At 42.1% G+C, this 25,132-nt stretch overlaps 1 pseudogene; it reads right to left on the reverse strand.

The window, feature by feature from the left end:
* Positions 1 to 1,390: 1,390 nt before the first annotated feature.
* Skint1-ps1 (selection and upkeep of intraepithelial T cells 1, pseudogene 1) lies at positions 1,391 to 2,128 on the reverse strand (annotated as a pseudogene).
* Positions 2,129 to 25,132: the final 23,004 nt, after the last annotated feature.

Consider the following 25,132-nt stretch of genomic DNA (forward strand, 5'->3'; position numbering starts at 1 on the left):
TCTTTGCTACAGCACACAATTCACACACAGTATTTAACGACAAAAGAAAGTCACAGGGCATTTTTTTCAGAACTCATCCTTAGAAACAGTTGAAAGTCAGTGTGCCTGTTTTTTCTTCTCCTGGTTATTTTTATAACTGGAAAAGAAAATATAACAATAAAGTATACATTCTTTCTTTATCCCAAAACAGTACACATAAGGGAGTGGTGCTTTGTTCTCGTTAGATTTCATAACAGAATTTTAACAGCTGAAACCACTACTGCAGTGTCACAAAACCGACATATTCCTAATGCAGAAGAGAAAGGCCAGAGACAGAAATGATATTGTTGATGAGAAATGTTAACACAGCCCTCATTATGTCTTATATGGTTGACAGAGGATGTTCCTGAGTAGTCAGGCTCAGAGGAGTATCTGCACAAGTACCAACCCTGGGTAAGAGAGAGCAGGGTCCTGAATAAGGGGCACATTTTACAGGGCTCTTCTTTCCTTCTCCTCTCTCTGTGCCTGTTTAGAAAAATAACCAGCCCCCAAGGTTAAAGGAATGTGCTCCTTCCTAAGCTTCAGTTTCCCAGTATCAAGAAATTCTAAGCTTAAATCACCAAAGGTTCACCTTCCTGAGGTTTGCCTGGCTTCTTCCTTAGGAAGTCACCTCCACAGCTTGCATAACCTTAGGCTCAAAGTTGGCCTCCAGTGAGGCTGTTGGCAAGGGGTGTAGGTAGAACTAGGACTCCTTGGTAGTGACATCTGTATGTAAATGAACCTGGCCCTAGTACTTCTGGACAGCCTAGAGTCTAGATGGAATAGGGGTGACTTGGGGATGTGTCTTAGTTAGGGCTTTATTGCTGTGAAAATACACCATAGCCATAGCAACTCTTTTTTAAAGTCATTTTAAATTAATATATTTACTTGTTTTTACATCCAAGCCACAGTTTTCCCTCCTCCTTCTCATTTCAGCCCTTTCCCCCCTAAGGTACTCCCCCACCACCATCAATCCCTCCTCCAGTCCTCTTCAGAAAGGTGCATGTCTCCACAGATATCAACCAGCCATGGCATCTCTAGTTGCAGTGAGACTGAGCACCTCCTCTCCTATTATAGTGGGAAGAAGTAATCCAATAGGAGGAAAGGGTGCTAAAAGCAGGCAACAGATTCAGAGATGGCCCCTGCTCCCACTGTTAGGAGTCCCAGCAGAAGATCAAGCTATACAACTGTAATGTCTTTGAACAGGGTCTGTCAGTCCCATCCAGGTTCCCTGGTTGACTGCTCAGTCTCTGTGAGTCTCTAGGAGTCCAGGTTAGATGATTCTGTAGATTTTCTTGTGGTGTTTTAACCCCTTTGTTTCTTATAATTCTTCCCCTTCCCTCTGCAGGATTCCCTGAACTATGCTTAATGTTTGGATGTCAGATTTTGCATCTGTTTCCATCAGTTGCCAGGGAAGACTCTCTGATGATTATGCTGGCACCAATATCTCACTCTGAAGCATGTATGGGGAATGAGTATGGTGGCAGAAACCATCAGTGAACACAGGATTGTGCTTACATCCTCCACCCACAAAGTATCCAATTCAAAATGTGCATCTGAAATAGGAACTCTGTTTTATGTGTGAATGCCCTATGACTGATATGGCATACACCCCCAAAGGTGTCATTATCAATATGCCTATCACCAAAGAAGCATCCCACATATACCTACAACAGTTATGATCACAACTTGGTAGATAGCTGGAAACCAAGATGGAGAACACCATCACAAGTAATATTTTTCCAAATCTCATTCCACAAAATAAAAATGCATCTGATAGGATAACACTGGTCCTTCCCTCTTGGTCTGTCAGAGAGTTTTGAAGGCAACAGATGACTTTCTGGAAGGAGCTGTCTCTAATGAGAAGGGATAAGTTCATATTGAACAGTCTATCTCCACCCTGTGAATGGGATTTTGATACAGCTGGAAAGACCTCCCCTCCGTTGTCTCTCCACTCCATGAGAGGCCACGGGAAGCAACCTCCAGAGTGACACTCCGCCATCACACCTTCAGTATTAGGAGGACGGACATGAATCTGTACTCTTAAGTTTATGGCTGCTTGGGAACACAAGCGTAAAGTCACCTGGAGTGGATAGATGTGCCTGCCCATCTCCCACACCACACAGACTGCCTGTCTTACAGGAGGCCTGCAGTAATCAGGGACAAGGATGAGACCCTGGGACCAATGCATGCCTCAGCTAGGACCCCCATGGAATCCAGTGGAAACAGGACCACTGCCCAAGGCCCATCTTCCTTCAGTTTACACCTTCACCCAGGGCAGACAGGTATGCCTGCCCTTCTTCCACACCCCATAGTCTGCCTGTCTCCCAGGAGGTCTACCCTAGCTAGGGACACAGTAGGACTGCCCTAACCAGGTACACAGGAGAACTGTTCTAACCAGGGACACAGGAGACCCCCTAATAAGAAAGAGCACTGCCTGCCTCCCAGGAGGCCTGCTGAAAACCAGGTCACAGATAAGACCCCCATCCTGATCCAAGGAGGCAGGCTCCAGTCAGAGACACCCAGGCCAGTTAGCACCAGGGATAACCAGAAGGCGAGAGGCAAGCACAAGAACATAAACAACAGAAACGAATGTAACTTGGCACATCAGAACCCAGTTCTCCCTCCCTCCATAGCAAGGCTTAGATACCCTGACACTGAAAAGCAAGATTCTGACATAAAGTCCCATTTCATGAAGATGATAGAGGCCTTTAAGGAGGATATAAATAACTCCCTTGAAAGACAGGAAAACACAGGCCTTAAGAATGATGTTAAAGACCTCCTTTAAAAGGAAACAAACAAAAAAACCTTAAAGAAATACAGGAAAACACAAACAGGTGAAGGAATTAAACAAAGCAGTCCAAGTCCTAAAAATGGAAATAGAAACAAGAAAAACTCACAAATGGAGGCAACCCTGGAGATGGAAAAACCTAGGAAAGAGATCAGTAGCTACAGATGCAAGCATCATCAACAGAACACAATAGATAGAAAAGAGAGTCTCAGGCATAGAAGATACCACAAAAGGTATTGATACAAAGTTCAAAGAAAATACAAAGTGTAAAAAACTCCTAAGCTAAAACATCCAGGAAATTCAGGACACAATGAGAAGACCAAGCCTAAGAATAATAGGAATAGAAGAGGGTGAAAATTCCCAGTGCAAAGGGCCAGAAAACATCTTCAACAAAATCATAGCAACTTTCATAAAGGAAAACATTTAATTGGGTCTGGCTTGCAGTTTCAGAGGTTCAGCCTATTGTCATCATGGGGGGAAACAAGGCAGAGTGCAGGCAGACATGGCACTGGAATAACAGAGAGTTCTACATATTGATCCACAATCAGTAAGGAGAGTCTGAGCCACACTGAGCATCACTTGAGTATAGAAGACCTCAAAGCCTGTCCCACTTCCTCCAAGTAGGTCACACCTACTCCAACAAGGCCACACCTCCTAATATTGCAACTCTCTATGGGCCAAGCATTCAAATACACGAATCTATGGGGGTCAACCCTATTCAAATCTCAACAGAATGGAAGGTTCAGGGTTTTTTTTTCCTGTCTTGTGTCAGGATTTCTAATATCTCAGGAATAATAGGTCTAAGTCATCTTGGATGTTTTGAAATTATGTTTGTCAATATAAAACCAACTGAAATGTATTGGCTAATTGTTTGCTTGCTTTAGCTCATCTTTAAGACGCTTCCCTCTCTTCCTAACATACACACATGCACACATTAGGGATCAGTGGTTTCAAGGACTTTGCTCCAGCATGTATGCATGTCCTATGTATACGTACATGCATGTAGACAACCCCTCAGAAGAGAAAGTGGAGCTATGTCTCTTTTGCTTGACCCTGGGTTCATCAATGATCACCATTGTATGGTAGCATATGGTGGTTTAAGTAACATGAGAACTTTTTAAGCCCAAATTGTGAATGCCCGACTCTTTTTTATATTCCCTGGTGCCTATCCATCAGCATTGCTGAAGAGAATTACCATGTATACCATGGCTTCTGAAATGTTTTCCATTAGGGACTCTTTTTAATCTGAGAAATGTTTGTGACTCTAGGTATGCTCATTTACAAAACAGGTACCAAAATAAAACTCTGCTGAAAATAATGCACAAAAATATGTTTTGAAACAATGTGTGTGTGTGTTTTACCAATTTCTTACCAAGTTTTACCAAACATAAAAGTTTACTAGCTTTTAAGGTTGCCATCTGCATATTAATAAGATAGATGTGTTTGTTTGATACAATCCAATCTTAAAGTATACTAATGTGATATTTACTACCCTGATATTTAGGGTGTTGAAGATTGGATTGATGCTAGGAAAACGTTACAAGTCTTTGCTTTCCATAATTAAAACATCTTTCTATAAGAGCAGAAAACACTGCACCACAGTTAAAACACTACAGTCTGTAAGAACCTTGAGTCTTGAGTGTGGGCCAAAGTGCTTCAGGCTACACTTGTTAGCACTGCGTAATCGGAGCATGCTCAGTACGAGTGCATATGCATGCCTTCAGAGCCAAGGCTGTGGTGAAGTTGCAGGGCTCTGCACAGGATAACCCTGACAAACACGCTTCACATCTACAAACACAGGTTTGACTTTGGCTTGAGTTTTGCCCATTGTATTTCAAAAATCTTTGAGCACTGCCAAGTTTTTACAGCCCCACACTCAGTTTTGCCATCCCATGTGGGCCCCTGACACATAATTTAAGAAACTTTGATATAGAGACATGTGGAAAAGGTCACCTTGAGTGTTGTTGCCCCAGCAAGTACAAGGGAAATGCCAAATGTGACAATAAAAGACCACCTCTACCTGAGCACAATCAAATTACCAAATCTTAAAGGACAATTCCAACTAATAGTTGTCTTAAACCATTGAGGGTGAAATGGCTAGTGACATATCATTGAGTAATAAAGCCAACTTGTGAGCTCTATTCCAAGATTTCAAGCCTTTATTTACTTGACTTGCAACATGACATTTGTTCCCTTGCCATGGGGGCTATAAATTTCTATTGAAATGAGCCTCATATAATAGCATGAAAAATATAGCATTTTCATTTTAATATCACGTTTATAAGAATTTATACTATACATATTAGACAAGAATATTTCTTTACTATACAACAAAATACAGTAATAGTTTAGATTGCTTTAGCAGATCAAGTATCAACTATGCATTTCAGAACCAGTGGGACCAGTAAAGGCTCTTGCGATGCAAGCCTGATGGCCTGAGTTTGTTCCCAGAACTCATGTAAAGGCAGAAGGAGAGGAGCAAATCAACGAAGACTTCTTCTGTACCTTCACATACTGTGGTGTACACACACACACACACACACACACACACACACACACACACAAATGATTAATATAATAAATAAAATGTAAAAGCTATTTTTTACTGTGAAGCATCAGAAGAACCCTAACATCAATGTCAGCCAACAGTAGCAATTTATTACAATGTTTCTATGTAGCTGGGGGTCGGGAGGTTGCTTACCCAAGATGGGCTCTTTAATTGGTTCTACCAATTGGCTGTGTCAACTCATGTGCTTTCATGCAGCTGGTTAATGCTGAAGGCCCTAACTTAGGTACCCTAGCTGGTACTGCTCTCTCCCTCTTGCTCATCCTCTGCTCAAGAGAAGGCTATTAAGCACATGTACTCATAGACCAGGAAATATCTGTACACCCTCTTAAAGTATGGACTTGGAATGGACACACTGGACTTCAGTCTCACTATGTCCAAGCAGGTCATAGTACTAACCCCACAGGAAGCAATAGAGAAGCGAGGGGTCCAGCTGAAGGTATGAAGAAGTTGCATGGCCAAAGGGATGGCTGGAAATCCCAAGGGGAATATGGACCACTTGTACTTTATCATGCATTTCCATGTGGCAACCATGGAGACAGACCTAGATGTTTGATGAATTTGGTCAGCAGATTCAGTGCATCGATTTATGTATTTACGTGTGTATTCTCATGAAATGAAAAAGGGTCATTTGTTTGAATTCAGTTAAGCAGCTGGAGAGATAGAAGATAATTGCCATGCAAGCTATAGGTGTTGAATATGGGCCTCAGAAGTCACATACAAAAGCCCAGCACAGTGGCATACATACTGTTAAAAAGGCCAACCTTTCCTAGTTGGTACATTCCAGGCCAAGTGACGGATTGAATCTCTCTCAAGCAGTAAGATAAGAGAACTTGAGGAATCACACCTGAGGCTGACCTGTAGTCTCTACACAATTTGCACACTGCATACACATCTGCACAAACCCATGATCTCATCTCTCTCTCTCTCTCTCTCTCTCTCTCTCTCTCTCTCTCTCTCTCACACACACACACACACACACACACACACACACACACACACATACACACACACGTTAAAGTTTAATACAGAAAGCATAAAACAATGCTTTGAATGAAGTATAAAGAGAGAGACATGTAGACCCTGTTAAAACTAAGGCATACTTTTAATCTCTAAACTCTAAGGTACACCTTGGGGTCTATAGTATTTAAGACATACCTTGGGGGTCACCTGATTAGAATATGCAACACTATGGAGCAAAATAAATAGATATTTTAAATACCCAAGAAGACGCTTTTGAATGTAGAATTGACTTACTCTCTGTAAAATGGAAAACAGTATCCATCTAGATTCTTCCTTTTTGCTGAATGTGTTTTCAGTTCTGTATTATTTCCTCTGACTTAAATTGATAGGCAGAGAGCACTTAGGAGGGGGTCAGGTGTTGGGGAATGTGATGAGGACGCTAGGAAGGGAGATTTTTCATTGTGTGTTCTCAGAATGCTGTGCTGGTAAATATAAAAATAATTCCCAATTGTTATGATAATGCCCTGTATAACTCTCCCTTTCGGTTCTTTCTCCCACTGTCTTTATTTTAACACTTAGGGATAATTTTCACAAGGTTATCCCTTCTAAGTGTTCCAGTAGATGTAATTATATTTATTTCAGAACACACAGTTAAATTTACGGAAGCAAAAACAACACTATTTTTATTTATAACCATGGTAAATTTTAATAGTGAGTTTACTCTAGCAGTGCATAATATGATAGCTGAGGTATTTAACATGATTATGATTGAATGTCAACCCTGGGGAATTGCTCAGCAGTGCTTTTTTTTCCTCTAGTCTACAGATTTGTAAGAGAGCATAGAGCTAGACATCAGAGGAGAGGGGCAGAAGCTCAACCAAGAAGCAATCTGGCTCAGTCTTTCTTGTTGACAATTCCCATATTGCTGCATCCACAGCACCAATTGCTAGGGTTCCACTGCCCACAGGTAGCTCCTTAAGTGGAGAAGTCTTAGCTTGTTTATCTCCAAAACAAGGGTGCCCAGCATTGTGCACAACGACTCTGCTTTGAAATGAAAGTGAAAGTATGAAAGAGATGTAGCTGGGGCACTGAACAATATTCCTCCTCCTCCTCCTCCTCCTCCTCCTCCTCCTCCTCCTCCTCCTCCTCCTCCTCCTCTTTCTCCCCTTCTCCTCCTCCTCCTCCTCCTCCCCCTCCCCCTCCTCCTCCTCCTCCTCCTCCTCCCCTTTTCCTCCTTCTCCTCTTTCTCCCCCTTCTCCTCCTCCTCCTCCTTCTCTTCCTTCTCCTCTTCCTCCTCCTCCTTCTCCTCCCCCTCCTTCTCCTTCTCCTCCTCCTCCTTCTCCTCTTCCTCCTCCTCCTCTTCTTCTTCTCCTTCTCCTTCTCCTCCACCTCCTCCTTCCACTTTCTCTCAATCTTCTCTCTCTCTCTCTCTCTCTCTCTCTCTCTCTCTCTCTCTCTTTCTCTAACTTTATTTAAAAGTCGTAAGTCTAGATTGGGCAGGTTTTAGAGCTATTCTAAAATGCATCCTAGCCATATGTCCCTTGTTATTTGCTGTTTCTCCTGGCCATTAGCTGTTGGACCATCTCTTCCCATGGCAGCCTAGACGCCTCACTCTATATTCATGTCCTTCCTCTGTCTCTCTACTGCCTGATCACAGGCTTTAGCATTTTATTGATCTGTTAACTTAATGTGCAAGATTTACATAGCATTACTTGGTATACATGAGGGTCTCATTGGGGAGCAAGCAGATCTTGGGGGGCCAGTAATTAGCATTTGAATGCATAGCAGCACCAGACCAACCCTAACATTTCCTGCTTTTTGTCTAAATAAAAATAGCAATTATGAAAAATTGTTTCAAATCCAGTCCATCTGTATTTGGCAATTTTGGACAAAGTTTTCTATTATCTATGATAGCTTGGTGAGTTCAGAGTTTTGTTATTTGAAGGATTTTTCTCATTACCATTTTAAGCATTTACATCCTTTCTTACAGCTTTTATAACTTGCAATTACCAACCTTAAGCACTTGTTTACAACTTAAACTTTCATGTCTTCCAACCTTTGTAACTTGCTTTTACCAGCCTTAAAACATCTCCTAGGAGCCTAAAACACTCTCTTAGATTCTTTGTTACTAAAATGTAATTGTGGGACTATGACTATTTAGTTTTCAACTTTATCAGAGACTTGAGAAGGAATAGTATTAATTAGCATGTAAAGTGGGTTCTCTGTGACTTAATTGTGACATTTTTACACACACACACACACAATTTTGAGTTGATCCATGCCACTAGTATTTACTACCCAGGTCCACCTTGTTACTGTTCCCCATTCTTCCTAGCCCATCCTGCTTTCCTGCCACAAACACTGCATTACCTTGTCTTAAGAGTTCTCATTCTCCCTTCCTTTGACAACCCTGTCTTCTCTCAGATCATATATTTACCTCCATGTCCTACATAGATACATAAATTCATGTCTGCATTCTGCTTGCCAGAGAAAATTTGACATTTTGTTTATTTCCTCCCAACATAGTGATTTCCACTTCCAACTATTTTCTTAAAGATGCCCTGATTTTCTCTGTGCAGTGAAATAAAATTATATTGTGTGTATGCATATTTTCTATATCCATTTCTCTATTGAGGGACTTTTAGGCTAGTGTGATAGCTTGGCTATTATGATTACAGGAATGGACATAGACATGCAAGTATCCAAGTGTATGTAGATTTAGAATCCTAGTTCTACGGTCTCTGAGGCCAGGGGTAAGAGTGATTGCTCTATTAGTCCAGCCTGCCCTACTCACCACAGCAATCTGCTATTTATCTCAGTCACTTTCCTGACACAGAGGAAGCACACAGGGTTCTCACATATTTATCTTGATCTCCCTGGCACTTAGAAAAGTATTTATCTCTATAAAGTAATAACACAGAGAATGAAAGGCCAGAAGTAATAGGTGTTCTTGGCAAGCCATGTACACCTTTTTACCAGGCCCCTAAACCCTTTCTCCACCTGTTGCCAATGTTGGCTTCTCTGTGCTCACAAGTGGCTCTCCGGCCTATTTCCCCTGACATTCACAAACCACCTTCTGAAATAGGCATCCACTTTTCAACAACCCACCTTATAAAATGACTGACCTGTGCCAAGATGGTCAAATCGATGGTGCCATCATGCTCCAGAACCATACTCCAGTGAGGGCAAAGGCCAACTTTTCTACCCTTCTCCACCTACCTGTCATTGAAAGCCATTTCTAAGTGAGTCCAATGATGAGAACAATAAAGAGAAACTAATTATAGAATGGTGTTCAGGAGCCAGTGAGCCTTCATCACGAGTTCCGAGACACTGCATGCCCTTTCCTCTCATGGGCTAGAGAGTCCACTCTGATCGAGGCAAACTGACAGACGGGACAGATGAGTCCTTCATCTGTGGAACACTCGGCTTTTAAGTTGAAGCTGTCCGTGAGAGAAAAAATGTGATGTTTTCTTTGCATTCTGTAGCAAGGCTTACCTATATCAGGAATATGTCCTGAAATGAGCTGACCACAGAACATGATTCCAAGTCCAATCGAAAGGATTTGACTTCATTTGCATGAAAATACAGCCAAGGAAAAGCCTCAGCTTGCCCTCAACCATGATGACAGGCAACTGATAGGAGATATTTAGTCAATGAGGCACAAGCTAAACTGCAGGCCAGGAAAGTTGGTACAGGAGGAACTCGGAGGGACAAATGGGATATGTGAAGCACTTGTCCTCCACTAGAGTGAGAGGACACTGTTTTCCATGTGGCATCCACTGATTCTTGGTGCCTTTGGTCTCTATCTCCCAGGGTAACATTGAAAGTTCTTGCCTAAATCTTCTGGAATATTCCTCCAGAGGAGAAGATAGCAGTCTCTCATAACAGCTGGGCAAGTGTGGAGTGCAGGCTCCTGGTGTAGGCTGCATTCATTCCCAATGGATGCAGATGGCAGTCCTTGAAGTTTATTCCATTTGTGGATACTAAGTGTTATGTTTACAGCCCAGCTGTGCTAGTAGACTGAAGCAAGCTGTTTACAGTCCACCATAAACATCTGGGCATGGCATTCAAGATACTAGGAAGTTAACAAGGTAATTGTCCTGAGGTAGCTAGTTTAACAAGGAGGTCCATTGCAAACACAACAGACACATGCTGCTTGGAAGGTCCAATGGCAGCAATGGGACAAAGAGCAGTCCTTTATTATTTCCATTGTGATCTTTTCCATGACACCCTACAGCCATTTGAACTCTGAAAATGAAAGAACTGAACAAGAGAATTTAGACTCTCACTACCCATGTCAACGTCCTGTGGTGGTTTGACTAGAAATGGCCCCCTGACGCTCATACAGAGAGGCATTATAGGAGGTGTGGCCTTGTTGGAGTAGGTGTAGTGTTTTTGGAGGAGGTGTATTATTCAGCGTGGGCTTTGAGGTTTCGGAAGCTCAAGTCTGGGCTCAATGACTCACTCTCTGTCCTATTCCCTGTATAACAAGATATTGAACTCTCAGCTCCTCCCGCACCATGCCTACCTGGATGCTTTCCACCATGAGGATAATGGACTGAACCTCTGAACTGTAAGCCAGCCCCAATTGAATGTTTTCCTTTATAAGAGTTGCTGTGGTCATGGTGTCTGTGGTCATGGTGTCTCTTCATAGCACTAAAACCCAAGGAGCCTCTGCATAATCCTTTGTGGTACTTGCCTGTTTGGGGATGCTGATTCAAAAAGTGTAGGACAAACACATTGGGAACCATTTTCTATAACCTTCAATTTGATTCCTTGCTTTGAATTCAGTCCCAATGCAGTGGCTTCAAAATGTGCACATCTGCCTTGCATGCTTGTCTCCATCATGTTCTTTTATTAAGATGATCTTGCAAGGCTAATGAAATGTTTATAGTTAAATCATTATGTCTGCCAACCAAGCATAGTATCTGTCAATCATGTATCTAGATTAAAATGGAAGACTGAGAAAAGTTAAATTGACTTGGCTGATATATCATGTGGAAAATCTATTTGTGGAACAGACTACAATGTATGTGTTTTTTGAAGGTTTAGAACAGAACGTTTGTCCTCTTGTGAGAGTTGTTTGTTGCCTAACTCATTCCTGTTTCCTTTAGGGTTTTATAGGGATGTGGTATTTTCACTCTCGTGTTTATAACATTTTGATTAAAAATATTAATGTACCTTCATTACAAAAATATTATGTTCAATATCACTGAAAGCTTTACTGTGAGCAACATTAAGCCATACCAGTTCTTAGATTGTCATTTTTGTTATCTTCAAGATGGAGCATAGATTCTATATCCCCACACATCTCATTGGAGCAGCCATTCTTCACATGACCACACTTGTGACTTTTATCAAGCTACATCACCCAGATGGCTCACACTTCAGGAACTCCATACCATCAATAGCTTGGGGTTCAGATCCTAGACTGAGCTGAGAAGGACTTCTTTCCTAGAACTTGCCCATTTTTATGCTTCATCTCCTAAGCACCGACAAGCATGACACAGGTTCTGTTGCAGAGGTCAACATCTGCTAACATGGTCATCCTCTTGTTCTATGTCAGTGGTCCTTTAACACAGCTCCTAGGTTGTAGTGACCCCTAGGCATGAAATTATTTTCATTGCTACTTCTAACTGTGATGTTGTTACCACTAAGAATCACAACAAACTGCCGATGGTCTTAGGTTATCCCTGTGAAAGGCTCATTCGACTCCAAAGGGGTTGGAGCTCACAGGTCGAGAACCACTGCTCTATGAGAATATTTACAAATAACCTATACTTACTTTCAATATCCCACCTCAACATCTCTTTCTCATTTACCTATATGAACCTACATAGTCTCTGTTTACTTGCTTTCTTAAACTTATATGTATGTGTTATAAACAGCATTTCACCATCTGTATTTCATGGGATGTGGGCAATAGTGGCTTATCTCTTAGGTTACATAAAACAACTGTGTAAGGTTCTATTAAAAAAATTCCAAGCACTGAGCTGAGCATGAGAGAATACATATTACTGGGCCTAAAAAAGCCAATAGAGGAGACAGAAGGGATTGTTTAAAAATATATTTAATTGACCCAAATAATGACAAAAGGAATAATGCAACACAAAGGCTTTAATAACAAAATTAACTCCATAGTCAAGAGCAGAAAGCAGTGAATTTTATGAACATACTCTAGTATTTAGTTCACTGTACCTACCGCTCTCATACAGTTTAGATCCCCTTACCTAGGATGGGCGGGTCTTCATTTCTCAATTAGTGTATCAAGATAATGTTCCACAAATGTGTCCACAGGTCAACTCCATCCTAGATTCTAGATTAGGTCAAGTTGACATTTAAGACTAACCATAGGGCTGGAGAGATGGCTCAGCCGTTAAAGGCTAGGCTCACAACCAAAAATATAAGACTAACCATAGCAGGTTAGCAGCATATATAGAGATATAGATAGATAGATAGATAGATAGATAGATAGATAGATAGATAGATAGAGATAGAGATATATAGATAGATAGAGATATAGATATATGCTGAAAATATTTCATGAAATTAATGACTTTTCAAAAAACTAAAACAATAGTCTACAGTACATCTTAATCTTACTCTGAATCAGTAGGTAGGGAATATGGGGGACATGTTCATGAGGGTATGTGTATAGGGGTATGTGTTTAGGGAGATGATATGTGTGCGAGGGGTGCTATGTGCATGTGGACTTCTTTGCGGCTATCTTGCCTGTGGATGTATAAGTGGATGTCAGAGATCAGCCTCAAATGTCTTCCCTATTGCTCTTTATATATTTAAATTTATTTAGTTAAGTATTCACTTATTTACATGTATGTACATGTCTATAGACTGTGGGTGAATTATGATTAACTGAGTCAGGTTCCTGCTGTCTTAACTTTCCCTACAATAATGGTCTGGAGCTTGAAACTGTGAGCTAAATAAACCTTTTCTCCCTTAAATTGCTTTTGTAAAGGAATTTTTCCACAGCAATAGGAATAAACTAAGAAGCAGGACAAGTAACTGGGAGATGGGAGGTAAGATGAGTCCTTATGTGACAGAACAGACTTCATCATAAATGAATCAAAGCTCAGAATAAGAATTTACTGCAATGGCCGACAGGAGCCGGATGTAGATCGCTCCTGAGAGACACAGCCAGAATACAGCAAACACAGAGGCGTATGCCAGCAGCAAACCACTGAATTGAGACTAGGACCCCCGTTGAAGGAATCAGAGAAAGAACTGGAAGAGCTTGAAGGGGCTCGAGACCCCATATGAACAACAATGCCAAGCAACCAGAGCTTCCAGGGACTAAGCCACTACCTAAAGACTATACATGGACTGACCCTGGACTCTGACCTCATAGGTAGCAAAGAATATCCTAGTAAGAGCACCAGTGGAAGGGGAAGCCCTGGGTCCTGCTAAGACTGAACCCCCAGTGAACTAGACTGTTGGGGGGAGGGCAGCAATGGGGGGAGGGTTGGGAGGGGAACACCCATAAGGAAGGGGAGGGGGGAGGGGGATGTTTGCCCGGAAAGCGGGAAAGGGAATAACACTTGAAATGTATATAAGAAATACTCAAGTTAATAATAAAAAAAAAAATAACAGTAAAAAAAAAAAGAAATACTCAAGTTAATAAAAAAAAAGAAAGAAAAATAAAAAAAATAAAAATTAAAAAAAATAAAAAGAATTTACTGCAACATCTGCAGGTAAGCCACTGTTCTGAGGGTGTCCACAACAACTCGTAGAAAGGTAAGCATTTCACTGGGGCTGGCTTACAGTTTCAGCGTTTCAGTCCATTATCATCAATGGTGGGAAGCATGGCAGTATCTAGGCAGACGTCATACTAGCAAAGGAGCCACGGGTTCTACATCTTGATTTGAAGGCAATCAGGAGGCGACATTCTTCCACACTGGGTGGAACTTGAGCACTAGGAACCCTCAAATCCTACCTACACAGTGACACATTTTCTCCAACAAGGTCATACCTACTAATAGCGCCACTTCCCATGGGCCAAGGATATTCAAACTGCCACACCGGGTATCTAAACTGTAAGCTTTGTTTCTAATCTCTCCTAAGACTGTATCGTCAAAATGCCTGTTATAGCTGAGTGTTCTCTGAGAACTCTAAAGTCTCTTCATGGTTGGGGATTTAGCTCAGTGGTAGAGCGCTTGCCTAGCAGGCGCAAGGCCCTGGGTTCGATCCCCAGCTCCGGAAAAAAAAAAAAAGAAAACTAAATAAAGTCTCTTCATAATTATCATATTGGTAATGTTCAGTCTCAGCATGAAATTTGTCACTTTGAGGGATGGACAGATGACTTAGTGGTCAAGCTTCTCTTCCACTGGACCCCAACTCAGTCCCTAGCTGAGTCCCATATTGGGTGTCCCACAACTTCTGGTAAATCTAGTTCTAGGGGATCCTACATATTCTGTTACTCACAGACATCTATTCACATATGGGAGACACATGCAAACACATCCACACATAATACATACACTCATGCACACACACAAATAAATAAATAAACAACCAAACCAATAAATACTTTAAAATAAAGCTTTAGTTTTTCTTTTTACTGTGAGGCAGCTACGGGGTACATACTTGTAATCTCAGCACTTGGGCCTCTGGCACAGGAGGTACAATCATAAATTCAGTTTCATTCTGTGCTACAGAGCAAGACTGTCTCAAAACACCAAAAGTAGTTGGGCAAGTGGCACATAATTTTAATAACAGTACTTGGGAAGCAGATGTAGGCAGATCACTTTGGGTTCAAGGCCAGCCTAGTCTATACAAATGAGTTCCAGACCAGCCAGAGCTATAGGAGTGAGAGCCTGTTCCAAAACAAAAGAAGTCAAAAAATGTAAAAGCAACCACTTTAATGCTTAAAGTTCCAAGATCTATGACATCAGTTTCCCCAACTCCTGAATCCCAACTCAACATTTGACATCCATACACACAGACAACACGACCTTGTGACCTAATAGCTAGACTTTACGACTATAAAGAAATGGTTGATTCCTAATTTTGTAGCTATCAATGAGCCGTTGTGGCCATTACGCCCCTGGACAACATTTTATATATAACATAGTGGGTGAATGGGACAGTGCTCTGGACAGTGGCAGAATCAATAGGGAACACAGATGTGAGTTTGTCCTTATCTGGGAAGATGTGCAGCAGTGGAAACCTAGCCACTCTCAGTCACAAACAGACATGGCATGGGGGAACTTGAATATTTTCTAAATGAAGAACAAGCAGAATTCATTTTAATGTCCCACACCCTATCTGTCATCCATTGCCTCCCCCCCACCATTGCTGGAGTTGGGCAGGCATATTTATCTCTCTAGAAAAGAGACCAGGAGACAGAAAGGCCTTCTATGCTCATGCTCCCTTGATCACTCACACTGCTTTATACATCCCTGTGCCTGATTTCATGTAGTGTGTGTGTGTGTGTGTGTGTGTGTGTGTGTGTGTGTGTGGTGTATGTGTGTGTGATGTAGTATATATATCTGTGGTCTGTGCATGTATTGGTGTAGTGTGTATGTCTATGTATGCATATGTCTGTGATGTATGTATATACATGTGGTATATGTGTGTGTGCGTGTGTGTGTGCGTGCACGCGCGCGTGTGTGTGTGTAGCCTGTGTAGTGAAGTGTGTGTGTGTGTGTCCGTGTTTGTGTATGATATATGTATGTGGGTGGATGTATTAGTGTGTGTGTGTATCTGTGTCTGTGTATGATATATGTATGTGGGTGGATGTATTAGTATGTGTGTGTGTGTGTGTTTTGAAACACAGTCTCTCACAAGTCTAGAGGTTGCTAGGTAGGCTTTGTTGGCTCGTCAGTGTGTCCCAGTCAGTTTCTTCCAGTTCTTGGAGCAGAAGCACACATCAGTACACCTGGCTTTTGATGCACGTCCTCGTGCTTTTATGGGGCTTGGGAGAGGGTTCAGGGGGTAAGAGTGTCTTCTGCACAACAACCGAGAACTGAATCTGAATCCCCAGAACACATGAAGAAAAACCTAGGTGTGGCTGCCTGCATGTCACTAACGCCAGTGCTTTGGGGAGCAGAGGCAGGGGCATTGCCAGGCTTGCTTGCTGCTGGTCTAGCTCCCAGTTCAGTGAGACTCCATCTCAAAGAAATAAGACACAATATGATAGAGTGAAGCACTTGACATTCTCTTGTGGTTTTTGCACTTGTGCACACAAGTGTATGCAGTCACACATGCACACACACATGCACATGCACACGCGTGCGTGCACACACACACACACACCAGTAATAATAATAGGATACAATTTAAAATGTGCAAACAATTTGAAAAACCATTGCAAAGGAACTAGAATGCTCAAAACAACTATGAAAATGAATAATAAAGTTACTTAGAGTGGGAAGCCAGGGAAGGCCAGCCAGCTTCGAGATTCTGCAGCTTTAGTAATTAACCTGCAGTGAACTACCGGGTGTGTGGTGGTGTCTTCATACAGAGGTGAAGCTGGTGCCCTGTTTCCCAAGCCATACGGACACACTCCTCTGAGCTAATGCCAACAATGACAGGGAAATGACTCATGTGTCCAGAAAGCCATGAGGTCTTTTGCTGTCTGAAGAAGTTCCAGGTTCCTGAGTGAGCACCCTCAGGTCCTGGGATTAGTGCGCGTGAGGCTATGCTATTCTGGTTTTCATGCTACAGGCACCATCCTGATGTTTCCTTTAAATGCAACTGTAACAAGAATAACATTGTCTTGCTGGATGTAGGGTGGAATCTGAGAAAGACGAAGCTATTCTGTCCCTTCTCATTTGTCACTAAGTCCCCTGGTAACTGTGTCCTTACCCATTTATGTATTCAGCTGGGAAACAGGATCTCAGGTAGCCCACACTAGTCTCAAGCTTACCATGTATTGAAGCCTGGCTTTGAACTCCTCATTCTTCTGCCCCTACTTTCTGATAGCAGGGATTCCAGGCATGCTCAATGCCCAGCCACCTCCAGTGTCTTGTCTCTAACTCTCTCTACTAAGCAAAAATCAGAACAAAACTGGGTGCTCACTCAGGCACATTTCTTCTATTTCTCCCTTTTACCTTCTTGTGATTTCTATTGAACAGGCACAGCATCCACTTTCATTATGACTGTCTTCAAACACTGTGTCATTGTGCTTTGCTCGTATCACAGCTTCACTATTTAGCAAGATGACATTATCACAGGAACATAGCTTTGAAATCAGAGAACTCACCTTTAACTAGTTTGTTTCCTTTGGGCAAGTCACATACCCTCTCTGGACCTTGTTGTTGTTGGTGGTGGTGGTTGTGAGGGTAGTGGTATTGGTGGTGATGTTGCTGTTGGTGGTAATGGTGATGGTGGTGGTGGTGGTTGTGGTGATGGTGGTAGTGGTGATGGCCATAGTGGTAGTGGTGCTCCCCTCCTCCAAAGTATACTTCACCAATCTGCCTTCTGAATCCAAAGTGCAACTAACCTGTCAGATGTCTCAGGGTAATCCTTGTCTTGGGGATATGCTATCTTCACTCATTCCGTGAGGACTTAGATATCACGGAAGTGTTTGAAGGTGTCAGAGATCATCTATGAATAATAAGATTTCCCAGCGTAAACTCTTTATCATATAGAGGGATGCAGACAATTCAGACCATAAGCCCATAGTAGCTGATGCCAAGGAAGAGCCTGTAAGACACAGATGCTCTGCGCTTTATGCAGAAGCTGGAGTTACCTTGCTGGCCTTCTGTCTCCTGAACAAAGAGAGGGGTGAGATCACATTTTACCCTTTGCTAACAATAGTTGTGCCCCCATTGGGCTCAGTGACCCAAGCCCCTGTCACTGAAATGAGATGACAAAGGAGCAGAAACTGGTGGCTTTTCCTGGAGGTGTGCAGAAAGGCAAGACCCACATTCATCTCTGCGTGACAGGACATGCAAATTAAAAATTAGAGTTGGCTTGCTCTCCACAATACCCAGGTCGGCTCTGCACTCATCAGCAAAAACAGCTTCTATTTATATAAAAGGGCACAGTGGGGGCTCATCACCATTACATCTACTGTCTTACTTCAGGCTTCTCTGGGAACAAAGGGCTGGGACCACATTGTTCAGAAAGTTCACTGAGGAAATAAATGCCACACTGGGCCACCATTGCAAACTACTACAGACTGGGCAGTTTAAACAACAGAAATGGTATCATGCGGTTCTAGAGACTAGAAGTCCAAGTTCAGAGAATCATATAGTTTGATTTCTTCTTTGTCGGGGTTATAGATGACCATCTCTTCACTGAGTCATCACCTGATCTTTGTGTCAGGCCACCAAGTGCCCAAGAAACCTTTGGGTCCAAAATAACAATAGCTCGTTTGTGTAGCTCACATTCTGAAATATAGGGGACTACAGTTTGAAAATAAGAAGTCATAGGAGACACAATTCAGTCAAATCCCATTGGTGGTAACTTGGGAACATGGGGAAGGGACTTCAGCCCATAAAGAGTGTATTATTACAGCAGGGTGCAGAGGACCACACCATTCTATCATCACTTGGGAGATAATGGCAGAAGATCAAAATTTCAAAGTCACCTTCATACATAGGAAATGTGAGGCCAGCATCAGCATGTGCAGAGGTGCACATAAGAGACTCTGTCTCAGAAAGGCTGGAAGCAAGCTCTGACAACAGGGTTGTCCTCTGACCCACAGATATACACTGGGGTTTGTTACTGCCTGTACTCGTACATGTGAGGAATATGCACACACACACACACACACACACACACACACACACACACAGAGAGAGAGAGAGAGAGAGAGAGAGAGAGAGAGAGAGAGAGAGAGAGAGAGATTTAAGAATAATAACTCATCCTAAACTAGTAGCACACATGGTACCTACATATTTGTTGCCATTCTGTATCTTGGGGAAATATCTCTGCTTAGACTGTCAATGCCACACCGTCTCTGATCCACCCCTCTCTGTCTCTCCTCTTCTACCTTTTTCTAAATTGTCCTTTACCCAACCTCTAATACTTAGCATATGTCATTTCTCACCAGCACTTGGCTGTACTAACTTACCTACAGGCAATCTCATCCCCGCAAGGCAAACAAAGCAAGGTCATCTTACGATCTTACAGCTATGTATGGAGAGCATTTGTTCTCTCTCTCTCTCTCTCTCTCTCTCTCTCTCGCACACACACACACACAAACACACACACAGACACAGACACAGACACAGACACACACACACACACACACAGAGAGAGAAAGGACATCTTACATGTACCATGTCTGTAATTAAAGCATCATGTTCCTCTCCTGTGGAAATGATTCCTCCCTGTTTTCCCAGGCTCCTGAGTGAAAAGCCCATGCTTCCATTTGTGCAGATTTCCAATCCTTCATTGCCATTTCAATGTCCTCCTTTCTCTCAAACCTTGTGAAGATCCAGCAACAAATCCTGTTGTCTCAGCCTTAAAGAATATATCCAGATTCCAGCCTTTCTCCTTCTTGTCACCCTGGTCCCCTGAGCCATTAGAACCTCCTATTTGGATTGTGACATATATATATATATATATATATATATATATATATATATATATATATATATGATTCTTATATATATATAGTTTATAAACATAAATTATTTTAAAATGCCTTTATGTGAATGTGTGTGTATGTGTATGTGTAGGGTATGTGTACATGAGTACAGGTTCTGGAGAAAAGCAGGAGAGCACTTGGGATCCAGTGGATCTGGAGTCAAACATATGTGAACAGCTCCACATTGGTGCTGAGAACTGAATTTGTCTTTTCTGCAAGAGCAGCAAGTGCTTAACTGCTGAGCCATCTCTCTAGCCCACAGTAACTTCTTGTCTACACTCCTTGACTATTCACCCTCCAGTCGTCTATTCTTCCAAGGGACCCAGAATCATCTTCTCAATCTTGGGCCTGATCACACACTTTTCTGCTGAGTTCCTCCAGTGTTTCCCCCAAACACTGGGAGAAACAGCAGAGGCCCCAGCAAGGACCGGGTGTCACTCAACCTGGCTGCTTGTGTCTGCACTCCTACTCTTCTCTTCTTCCCTTCTCTCCCCCTCTTCCTCTACCCGTTGTTCTTGGCTCCTAGTTCAAGTGTAGCCTTTTCCCTGCCTGTTAATCTTTTCTCTTTCAAAAATCACCTTGTCCCTCAATCTCATGCAACTTCATTCCATTCTCCCTCAATGTCTTTGAAGTCTTCCATGACCAACTTCTCTGAGGTACCATCCCAGCCCCCATCACCTCACACCCCTTACCTTATTCTTGGCAGGCATTCCTCCACCACCCTCTGTATTTTAACTCTTATTTCTTTATGGTCAGATTCTCTTCATTAAGATTTGATCAGCAATTGTCTATTTTAATCACAGAATGGAGACTCATAGAATCTTAGATGCTTAATAAATGTTTGACAGAGGTGGGGTAAGGGAGGGTCTCGTTGCTCTCGGGGTACAGCCACTGACAAGTTGCTCATGCCCTGGTGACTCACACCTTTAGTAATCTGGGCAACACTGATTGGACTCAGTAGATTATAAAAAATATTTTTAACGGACCTGGAGCTGACAGGGAAATGTGTCAAATGCACAGAAGGAAGTAGAATAGAAAAGTGGGGGGTGGCTATAATCAAGATATATTATACACAGGCAAGAAACTGTCAAAGAATAAATAAAATATTGATTTTATGTATTCATGAATGGAAAATTATAAAATGTTTTAATTGAAAATTGTAAAACATTTTATGTACATCTGTCAAAAGTGTTCCAGTTATGTCTGTAAATGCCCCTCAAACTCTGTATCTACACCTTTTATTCCAAAAGTTGAAGCTTAGCAAATGTTGGTATTGGGAGATACAGATCAGTCATTAATAAAGCAAACCTGAACTGAGGAAAGGGCCTCTCTCTCTTCAGCAGCTGACCCCACAGCCAGGCAGATGGCTCATAGTGCCTGCTGTGCATTTTCTTTGACAGGACACTACACACAGGTTAGTATTTTTCCTCAGTAATATACGCAAAAGATAATCCATAGATGTCAATGCTGGGTACTGCTACTCAGCAGCCTTGCTTTTGACTCAACTGGTGATGATCTTCTTCTTCTTCTTCTTCTTCTTCTTCTTCTTCTTCTTCTTCTTCTTCTTCTTCTTCTTCTTCTTCTTCTTCTTCTTCTTCCTCCTCCTCCTCCTCCTCCTCCTCCTCCTCCTCCTCCTCCTCCTCCTCCTCCTCCTCCTTTCTTATTTAGACAGAATCCCATGTGGTCCTCATATCTAATATGTAATCGAGGATGGACTTGAACTTCTGAACCTCCTTCCTCCTGAATGTGGGGATTGCTTGTGTGGTGCTAGGGATCAAAGCCCTCATGCGTGTTAGGCAAGCATTGTACCAACTGAAGCACATCACCAGCCCTGACTGAATTGTTCCTACCAGTTTTAAATATTATCTTATTCATGCTTTAACCATAAACCTATCCCCTTTTCTGCATCTGAAAGGGAAAAAGACATGGAGAACATAGCAGATCTTTCCTCCTTTTGGGGAAACCTCACCACTCAGTTAGTCAGCCTGGGCTGGTGCAGTCAACCAGACCTGCCCTTAGTGGACTCTGAATGTGTAGCTTTTATATGTCCAAGAGCCACCTGAGCAGAGGGTAGCAGACTAGGGTCCTTTACTGTGGGCTTGCCACCCCTACCCTAGCTTACTCCATTATTGACCTTGTCCTACTGCATGAAACAAGAAATCACCTTTCTATGGAGCATTGGAACTTGCTTTTCTGAGCAATGTTCTCATTTCCTTCCTCAAGAGAAGAAAGTATGCTGTGAGCTTCTCTAGGCACCAGATTGTTTTGTTCTTCAATTATAAAGAAGAAAAAAACTATTTGAAATCTGTGCTTTGGCATTACGGTGTAATAAAATAACTCTAATTAGGAATGTGAAAAATCCCATATGATGCTTTGAGAGAAGTAATAGTTGTTCTACTAGGAGGTTCTTGAAGGGTCAACACCAATGCTTTCATTTAGATTCAGAACCAAAATGAGTTGCTTTATTATTGATAGGGAAACAGAAGTGGGGGCTATAGTTGAAACACCTTTGTGCTGAAAGTCCACAAAAGCCAAAACCTAGAGACAGCTCAGGCACAAAGCAAGCTACATGATTCAGCCCTTACAGTTCTGGACCTCATTTTGAGTCACAATTTTCCAAGTGACTAATTCTAAAATCTTGAGTAAACCTCTTCATCTGCAAAGTCTCTGTTTCCCCATTTCTTCCCAAAGAACAGCACCTGAGGCTCATGAAGGGGTAAGGATGAGGTACTTTAGAAATCTAAAGCGAAGAACATAGTTCAAAGTGACTGACGACTCACTAATCAATAACTCCCACCTTACACCTTTGTTATATTAAGTTATTTGATTCTAAATCTTCACATACCCTTCATTTTTAATAGCATAATATTCCTCTCAGTTTTTCTTTCCATCAAGCCCAAGTTAATCATTGGCTCTGCGATGTTGACAGAACATTCTTGTATATAGCTTCATTCAACAACTACAAAATCTGATGGATATTTTGTCTTCAGTATCATGTGTTTCTATACAGATGAGACTGCTAAAGTCTTTCCCAAGCTCTCTGGGTTTGCAATAAAAGAGAGAACACTCAAGCAGTGAAAGACAGTGAAATTCATTCACTCCTGTACTCATTCATTCATTCATTTATTCATTCACTCCACAAGCACGTGGTCAAGCCAACTTTGCTTTATTGCCACTAATGTAAATGGAAGGGGTTGGACCTCTATGCTCTGGATGAATGTGGCACTGCTCCAGCAAGTGTCAACCATCATGTCTTATGAGGGTGACTATCATCTGTTCATTGGTTCAAGCCACCTCTCCTAGGCAAGACTCTGAACTCTTGTCCATGTGCATTTTTCCTCACCTCTGCTTAAGTGAGCGGGTACTTTAACTGTTAATAGACACTCTTCAAAGAGATGCAACTTGAAACAGTGGTTGGAGGATGCTGAACAGTTTGCTACAACTGTTCTGGTTTACTTTTCCCAGTATTTCTGAGACTCTACATCTTGTACCTCTCCTGTAGATGATGAATGGAATTGAGAGACTTGCTTAAGACGTGATAAGCAATGCATCTAATGGAAGGTATGTATACCCAGTCTTCTGTCTTTGAATCCAAAGATATCAGTAGTCTGATGACCTTGACTGGAGATCTAGCCATAGAGAAGAGTTAACTAGCTAGGCACATTCCAAACCCCTGCTCCTGTCCCCACTGTTAAGCCTTAGGGAGCAAGAGGATAAAAGGCTTAAGTACAGAGTAGAATTGCCCTTCATATAAGAGGTTTATCAGAAGTCTCAACAATTAGCATAATAGGGTCAGGAGTACTGTTTAAAGCCAGCCAAGAAGAAGCTAGATATCTTCTTCCAAGTCTTTAGGGAAGAGGTAGAGATAGGGAAACATTGCCCCACAGGACATAGGTAAATTCCCTTTACTCTAGCAAGTTAGTTGACAGGCCCTATGTACTGTGTCATCTGGGGGAAGGTTGCCTAGACTGAACAGAGCACGTTCAACAAGTAGCTGGGCAACTCCAAAGAACAATGCGGATGTTACTGGTCACCTGGGAGATACCCTGTGGCTAGGCTGTCATTAATCCTCCAGCAGCATAGGGTCAGGGTGTATTCTGTCCTGTGTGCAGCCCTCTTGATTCCTAAGAGACAGGTTCCCTATCTAGGACACATGACATCCACAGGATGTCACACCCTCCATCTTTTATGGGACTCTACAATACACAAATGTCTTAGAAGGGCTAATCCATTCATTTTGGGTTGATCTGGAGAACTCCATTACCTCAGTCTCAGATTAAAAACCATGTCTGGAAAAGTCAGTTCTAGGTTCAGAAAAACAATCATTCTTTAAGGCTTCAATGAAGGAACAAGACCTAAATCCTCATGCATTTTTTATGGACTAACTAGAATTCTTTGTAATTCAGAATATATAATATTCTCTTCTAGCCTTGTTTTGAACTTATTCTTCTGGGCAAAATTCTCATCACTAACAAATAACTGGGGGAAACATGGGAGGAAAGATTTATTTTGTTGCACAGTTTTACAGGCATCAGTCCACAAAGGGCCAGCTCCATTGTTTCTGGGCTGTGCTGAAACAGACTATGGTGGTGGGGAGGAAGAGGAGGGTGAAGTACTCACTTCATGGGGACTGTAAAATAGGGTGGGACAGGACAGATCTCTGGTCAGGTGGAACCTTCAATCTATGCTTTGTTTCTTCCTGCTAAGCTCCACTCCTTAAAGTTTCCAAATAATACTACCAGCTCAGGACCAAGCCCTCAGATAGGAAGTCTATGAGGGACATTTCCAATTTTAAATCATAGCACATTCTTCATTTGCCCAATTGACATAGAAATATCCCTGGACCATTTCATGATCCGTGACTTCTAACAGCTCAGATAAGTGGTCAGTATGGTCCTCCCACAATAATACACATATTCATCCTAACCTGTCTGGGAACATGTCCAAAGTAACCTGGACTTTTCCTGTCATCATTGGCTTATCTGCTAAGTGTCTAAGATCTTTAGCAAGGCCTTCATGAGGTACCAGATCTGGGTGAAAATGTGAGGAGGAGCTACTGTTTGGAGGTTCTTGCTGACTGAAGGAAGCCCGCCTGAGCTACACTTATATTATTGCCTCTCCCAGAGGCTTTATCCACTATCCAGTATAGCACACAGTTTCCCAGACCTCAGCTCTAGTCTACAGGTAGGACTCCTCTGCCTTTGTATCTGTATTCTACTTCTCTACACGACTTATG

The sequence above is a fragment of the Rattus norvegicus genome, chromosome 8, assembly GCF_021556685.1.
Source record: "Rattus norvegicus strain SHRSP/BbbUtx chromosome 8, alternate assembly SHRSP_T2T, whole genome shotgun sequence".
In the NCBI taxonomy this organism is placed as follows: domain Eukaryota; kingdom Metazoa; phylum Chordata; class Mammalia; order Rodentia; family Muridae; genus Rattus; species Rattus norvegicus.